General features: G+C 41.6%; 1 non-coding gene across 1 annotated transcript; it reads left to right on the top strand.

The window, feature by feature from the left end:
• The first annotated feature begins 6239 nt into the window (after positions 1-6239).
• LOC131230032 (small nucleolar RNA R71) lies at positions 6240-6346 on the top strand. The gene has a single exon (XR_009163760.1). It is a non-coding gene; the product is annotated as a small nucleolar RNA R71 (small nucleolar RNA).
• The last annotated feature ends 909 nt before the right edge of the window (positions 6347-7255 follow it).

Genomic DNA, 7255 nt, shown 5'->3' with positions numbered 1-7255 from the left:
TGTGATCAGGAGAGAGCACAGACTCGATCTCGGCGATCGTTTTCAGTAAACTTTCGCCGATAGAAGCAATGGAACCAAAACATACAAGCTACAATAAACTCGCACCCAAATACACTAAAGTGGCGACATCGTGCAGTGTGTGACCATAATCCAGGTCCGGTTTAATCTAAATCATGCTCTGATACCAACTTGTAACGCCCTGAAATTCGGGGGCTGAGCATAACTCAGCTCCCGAGTTCCAAAACATCACTTATGCAACATATTTAATGATGGATGTATGTTGTCTGTATTAGTGCATAAAACATGGAATAGATTAAGCCAAATAGCAAATATAATTCAGGGATAAGTGAAGAATGCAAGCGGAAGACTTAAAGAAATATGTGAGTACATGTGCAAATCTCTGAAGTACATATACATACCAGGTCATATTTCAAGTGTTACTATCAAAATTATAAGTGTCAAATTACATCATTTAATTCTAAAAGAAATCCCAGCATCCCGCGCATCAGAACAAGGCTTACTAGAACCTGTCTGAAAACTGTATGAAAGAGAATGCAGCCTCATCATCATCAATCTCTTGCTCTGCCTCAGAGGTCGCCTCAACATCTGCAACATCAGCAATTAAGACAGAGTCTGGTGGGTGTTTAACACCACCCCAGAACGTGGGAGTGAGTGATCAACTCAGTGGAACAATAAAGCAAATGTTAACATGTTATCAGTTCAGTCAAGCAGTAATGATAAAGCAGAACAATTAAACATGTCCTAAGTACTCTTGTTAATGTAAGGATGTATGAAGAATAATGCGTGCCCTCACGTGTACACCCTCAGCGTCTTCATCTTACGTTAAGTATGACATCACCTCAAAGTACGCCACGTCTACAAAGCACATGCAAATGCGGTGCATGGACATGATTACCAAGTTATTATTAGTCCTTTTCATATAGCAGGATTGGGAAGCTAAGGTACCTTCCTCATATCACCATCCAAACAGTGATCCATTCTAGGGTCGTCAGTCCTAGACAATCTCATACGATCATATGTTTTCAGGTCGTTGCAAAGGGCTCGTCACCAATCAATGCATGCCTATCATACCATCGTTACCACAATAAGGCTCGTCACCTCAATGCGGTATCCAGGCATGCTCGAGGTCACTACAGAGGGCTCGTCACCAATTAATGTAAGCCGACAACACGAATATAGTGTCCCATACCACCATAATCGGCTCACAAGTTTGGTTGCTCACTGGTCACTACGGGGAGGCTCGTCACCCCAGTATAGGCCGACAGCTCGACCACGGTGTCCCATACCACCATGTCCGGCTCATGAGTCTTAGCGGATCAAGGTACCATGGTTAATAGGATTTCATCGGTAAGTTTGGTACCCTAGATTCAAATAGTAGCGTCCATACATGGTGAACATACATCGGACAATCAGGTTACTTAACGAACTCGACTAGCACGAGCGCACGTTGGGTTGAAGACATAGAGTGCGCAAACACTCCGCGTGGCCAAACCACTGCCGACAACTCTAATACGACTCGGGTTCGTCTAATCACGTCCTACGTGGCGAAAGCAACCTCAGCCATGAACTTAAGGCCGATTACCGATTTCCTGGACTAACTCATAGTCCCACACACATTCCACTACAACAGATATTCATATCTACAATTTAGAATAGTAATGGAACAACAACCCAAATCATATGGTATGTAAGCATCTGAAGAATATCAACTCAACATGGATTTTCACATAAGTAAGACTTGAAATTAAACAACAAGGAATGTAACTTGCATGAAGGAAATCACACACACTAGTGGGAGAGTTGAGAATCGCTTCTCAACGCCCATACTAGGTTGATATATCACACTTTAGATCATTTAGACATTTCTACAAACACTTAGAATACATAATACAACATACATGACATATGTTGAAATACACACATTTGGACAATTCCTTTTACCAAGGAGTTGCCGCACATACAATAAGCATAAGTACACGACAAATAATCATGGCAATCACAGGTTCATATTTTATACGCATACGGTACTTTATACATACACATAGAATACACAAATCTCAATGTAACACATGCATATCAGGAACGCAAAATAAACATAACATTTGGCATGTGAAATCTCATCCATAGCAAGAATAAACCATTCACTAACATTGAAAGCCTTGAAAACCATAACCTATACGATTAAAGTCCGCACCTTAATCCAGAAAAGAACACCGAACTGATTTCAGACGATTTGTCTTCGTCAACGGCGACAGGATAACCTAAGGCAAGAATAGAAATGAGCTACAACAACACAAAGACTCTTCTATGCTCTAACACAGATTAGGGTTAGGTTAACTTACCCAAAGATGAACTCAGAATCGCCGGAATAACGATTCTAAAGTGAAGGTTTAAGGATGAAGAAGAACAGGAAAGAATCTAAGATGATTCACCAACTTCTCTCTCACTTTCTCTCTCTTTTCCTCTCTCTTTCTAAGCTAGGGTTAGGAAAATCGTATGGAAAAGAGAGCTAGGGTTTTAAGGTCTATAAATAGGCCTAACATTGATGAAAATAACCCTAGGGCCAAGGTATACTTAGGTTATAACCAAAACAAGCCTCTCTCGATCCAACGAAGCACTTCCGGTGGGCTTAATACCACGAAAGGTCGGACTTAAGCTCACTGACCATGGATCTTGGTCAGGCTGAGTTTTCGTACCGACCGGATCTTCAGATCAACCGTGGCGGACCACACTCAAAACAACGGTCACCGAATCTCGATCAGGTCCACAAGCACAAGGACATGCCTGGGCCACCTTTCCTGATCAGAGGGTGAAATTGGGTCAGAATCCAATGGTCAGATTGCTTAAAATCATCGCGCAAGCGACACGACTCAGATTTCATAAAATCTTATTAAATTTCCAACCGTTCTCACACTCTTCACTCTGAACTCAATCAAATCGACCCAGAACATCTTCTGGGCTTGATTATTGAGGTGATGGTCAAGCCCAACATGGTGACCGCAACAGCCTAAGATCATCGCTATCGGACTTTCGACGCGCGGTCCAGGTCCGATCCAGAACTTCCAAAAATTCCCAAGAGCAACTGGCTTTAGCGATGAATCCCAAATTTCATAGTAACCTAACGCAACTATTCTACAGGTTTAGAGTCATGCAGATCAAATTTAAAGTGATTGATGCAAATTTCACAAGCAATCGAGTTTAGCGCTAATTACCCCAAAAAAACTTCTAAGGAAAATAGAGGTAGTACTCGGGTCTTGGCACAAAATTTTTCGGGTCATTACAAGTGAACACTAGTCAACATGCTCTTAAGCTTAGTGAAAGCTTTCTGACATGGCTCAGTCCACTCGTATGGTGTATCCTTTTGAAGTAGATTACATAAAGGACGAGAGATGAGACTAAAGTCCTTTATGAATCTTCTGTAAAACCCAGCGTGTCCTAAGAAGGATCGCACGTCCCGTATATTCTTGGGTGGAGGTAGGTTAGAGATAAGATCAATTTTTACCTTATCCACTTCGATTCCTTTGGACGAGATAATATGTCAAAGGACAATTCCCTTATGAACCATGAAATGACACTTCTCCTAATTAAGTACCAAGTTCTTTTCTTCACATCTTCTCAGCACACATTTAAGACTCTCTAAGCACTCGCTGAAAGATGAACCGAAAACAGAGAAATTGTCCATGAAGACCTCTAGATATTTTCCCACCATGTCAGAAAAGATACTTATCATACATCGCTGAAAGGTGGCAGAGGCATTACATAATCCAAATGGCATCCTTCTGTAGGCAAAGGTGCCGTAGGGACATGTAAATGTGGTCTTTTCCTGATCCTCAGGAGCGATTTCAATCTGATTGTAGCCCGAATACCCGTCAAGGAAACAGTAATAGGAATGACCAGCTAGCCTTTCCAAGATTTGATCAATGAAGGGTAAAAGAAAGTGGTCTTTCCTCGTGACGGTATCCAACTTCCTGTAGTCAATGCACATTCTCCAACCAGTAGTAACTCTTGTTGGTACGAGTTCATTATTGGCATTGGCTACGATGGTGATCCCGGACTTCTTAGGAATCACCTGAGTTGGACTCACCCATTGATTATCAGATATGGGGTATATGATACCCACATCCAATAGTTTAAGAACCTCGGCCTTAACCACTTCCTTCATGTTTGGATTTAGTCTACGTTGTGATTGCTGAGCGGTCTTCGCATTATCCTCAAGATATATGCGGTGAGTACAAATCGAGTGGTCGATTCCCTTGAGGTCTGCTATCGTCCATCCAAGGGCTCCCTTATGCTCAATGAGAGTAGATATGAGTATACTCTCCTGCTCTTTCTCCAGGTGGGCAGAAATCACTACCGGGTATGTCTCATCTTGACCTAAATAGACATATTTTAAATCAGAGGGCAAAGGTTTTAGGTCAAGCTTCGGTGGCTTGAGGTTAGACGGTAGATGCACTACATCAATTTGGGGCAACTCTTCAAATTGTGGCCTCCACGGGTTAACTTCAAGTACCGGTGCAATATTAAGCAAGGCACACGTCTCCCTAATCATGTCATCATCAAAATCATGGGAGTGGGCCAGGCACATCTCTAGAGGGTCAGAGGATAAGGTCAGAGGTGTCATATCTTCCACTAAAGAGTATCATGTTAATGTCGTGGAAATAGTCATCATCCTCTAAGTTTCTGCCGTTATTGAAAAAGATGTTTGACTTCAATATCATATTCCCAAAGGACATAGTTATGACATCATTCCTGCAATTGATAATTACGTTTGAAGTGGCAAGGAATGGGCGACCAAGAATGACAGAAATCTGAGTGCTCATGTTATTGATAGGTTTGGTGTCCAGGATGATAAAATCTACAGGGTAGTAAAATCTATCAACTTGGACCAACACATCCTCAATTATCCCTCTTGGTACACGAACAGAGCGATCAACAAGTTGTAGTATGGTTAGGGTGGGTTTTAATTCACCCAAACATAACTGTTTATATACCGAGTAGGGAATCAGATTGACGCTTGCTCCTAAGTCAAGAAGTGCATGATCAATTCGATGGTCCCCGATTATACATGATATGGTTGGGATACCGGGATCTTTGAATTTCTGTGGCACGTCTTGCTTTAGGATGGCACTCACTTTCTCGGTCAAGAAGATCTTCTTTGAATACTCTGCCGTCGTTTGGTCGTGCATAAGTCTTTCAAGAATTTGGCATATGAAGGTATCTGTTTTACGACATCAAGTAGAGGAATATTGACTTTCACTTGTTTCAACACCTCTAGGATATCCTGAGAGTTAGAGAGAGGTTTTGGTGCGACCAACCGTTGGGGAAATGGAGCAACTGACTTTTCTAGAAGTTTCGGTTCTAATTTTTGTAGGGCCTCACTAGATCCATCATTGTTTTCCTCTTCTAGTTCTTGAGGCTTTTCGGGCCTAACCGGAAGGGTTTTATCAATGATCTTCCCACTCCTAAGAGTGGTGATAGATTTAGCGTGCCCCATTTGATTTGAAGAGCTGGGATCACTTATCTCATATTGCGGTTTAGGATTGGGGAGCGGTTGTGCAGGAAGCATCTCTTTTTTTATAACCGTCATACGTGAATCCATCTTTTGCATAAAGTCTCGCATTGCCTGAGTTAGCTCTTGCATGGAATTTTGAACCAGTTCTTCTTGAGGTTTTCCCTGATTTGATTTTGATTGAAGAAACTTTGAGGGGTAGCAGTTTGTCCATTTCTCCAACTAAAGTTTGGATGATTTTTTCAACCAGGATTGTACATATTAGAGGTCGGTCCATTGAAAGGTCTTTGATAATTATTTACGGCATTGGATTGTTCATTCAACACTTCTCGAAAGGCAGGTATTGTAGGACAATTTTCAGTTGTATGAATGTTGCAATCATAGATGCCGCAAACACTTTCATTAACTTTATCCTTCTTTCCTTCCATGGCCTCAACTTTTCTTATAAGTGTAGTCACTTTATACTTGAGATCACCCTCTTCTTTCAAGAGATACCATCCACCTTTCTCCTTTAATTGAGTTCGCCTAGACGTGGTGTTCGATTTTGGATAATAATCCCATGATTGTGTTTTTTCAACAAGACTATCGAGGTAATCCCATACCTCGTCGACATTTTTATTAATGAATTCTCCGTTACACAGTCTCGACCATTTGGCGCATAGAAGATGTCAGTCCATCATAGAAAAAATTTGTAATGCGCCACGTTTCAAAGCCGTGTTGTGGGCATGCACTGACCAAATCCTTGAACCTTTCCCAACATTGGTAAAATGTTTCATTCTCCTTTTGGGTGAAGTTCATGATTACTTTTCTAAGGGTAATCGTTTTATGATGTGGAAAGAATTTTTTTATAAATTCCCTTTGCATATCATTCCATGTGCCAATGGATCTAGGACGCAGTGAATGTAACCACGTCTTAGCCTTCTCTTTTAAGGAAAAAGGAAAGAATCTCAGCCTGACTGTGTCCTCAGACACATTTTGAAAATATAAAGTGGCTCTGATCTCATCAAACTCTTTCAAATGTAGATATGGTTCCTCAGATTCAAGCCCATGGAACTTAGGAAGGAGTTGGATAACCCCTGGCTTGATGTCCATATGTCCTGTATTTTCAGGAAAAATCATGCATGAGGGCGTACTCACCCCCGCTGGTTGTAAATAATCTCGTAAAGTACGTGGCGAGGGTGCTTGATACACCTCATTCTCATCCTGAATGTCATCCACCCTAGGTTGGGCTAGAAGAGGTTGGTTTTCAGCCATCACTTCAATTAACTCAGGGGATTTCGAGTGGTGTCTAATATGCCTATTCAAAAAATTGTTCCATAGATACTAGTTGGGGGTTGTGTTGAGGGTCAAATATTGCATATTAGACCCCAGTTATTGCTTGGATTTACGAACATGATACCGTTTAATGGCCCGCTTTAATCATGTTTGTGATGCAGAGTGTATTTACGAGTATGGACTGAAAAGGAAGCTTAAAGCATGGATTTAACACTCTGATGGCACTAAAGGCAAGGGATGGACTCTAAGGGACCAAGATCGACGGAATTATACGCTAGGGATCCACGAAAATCGAGAAACTGAAGCTCAAGCGGCCTGAAAGTCAGCCAGAATGCAAGATCACTGGGTTTCCATCATCTGTTCGGCTCGAAACTTTATACATGACTCGAGGACCAAAAACTAACCGTATACATTAAATTTCAGCCATTGGATCCCTCTGGAAGTGGTCCA

The sequence above is a fragment of the Magnolia sinica genome, chromosome 16, assembly GCF_029962835.1.
Source record: "Magnolia sinica isolate HGM2019 chromosome 16, MsV1, whole genome shotgun sequence".
Lineage (NCBI taxonomy): Eukaryota > Viridiplantae > Streptophyta > Magnoliopsida > Magnoliales > Magnoliaceae > Magnolia > Magnolia sinica.
This window is presented reverse-complemented; position numbering and strand designations above follow the sequence as displayed.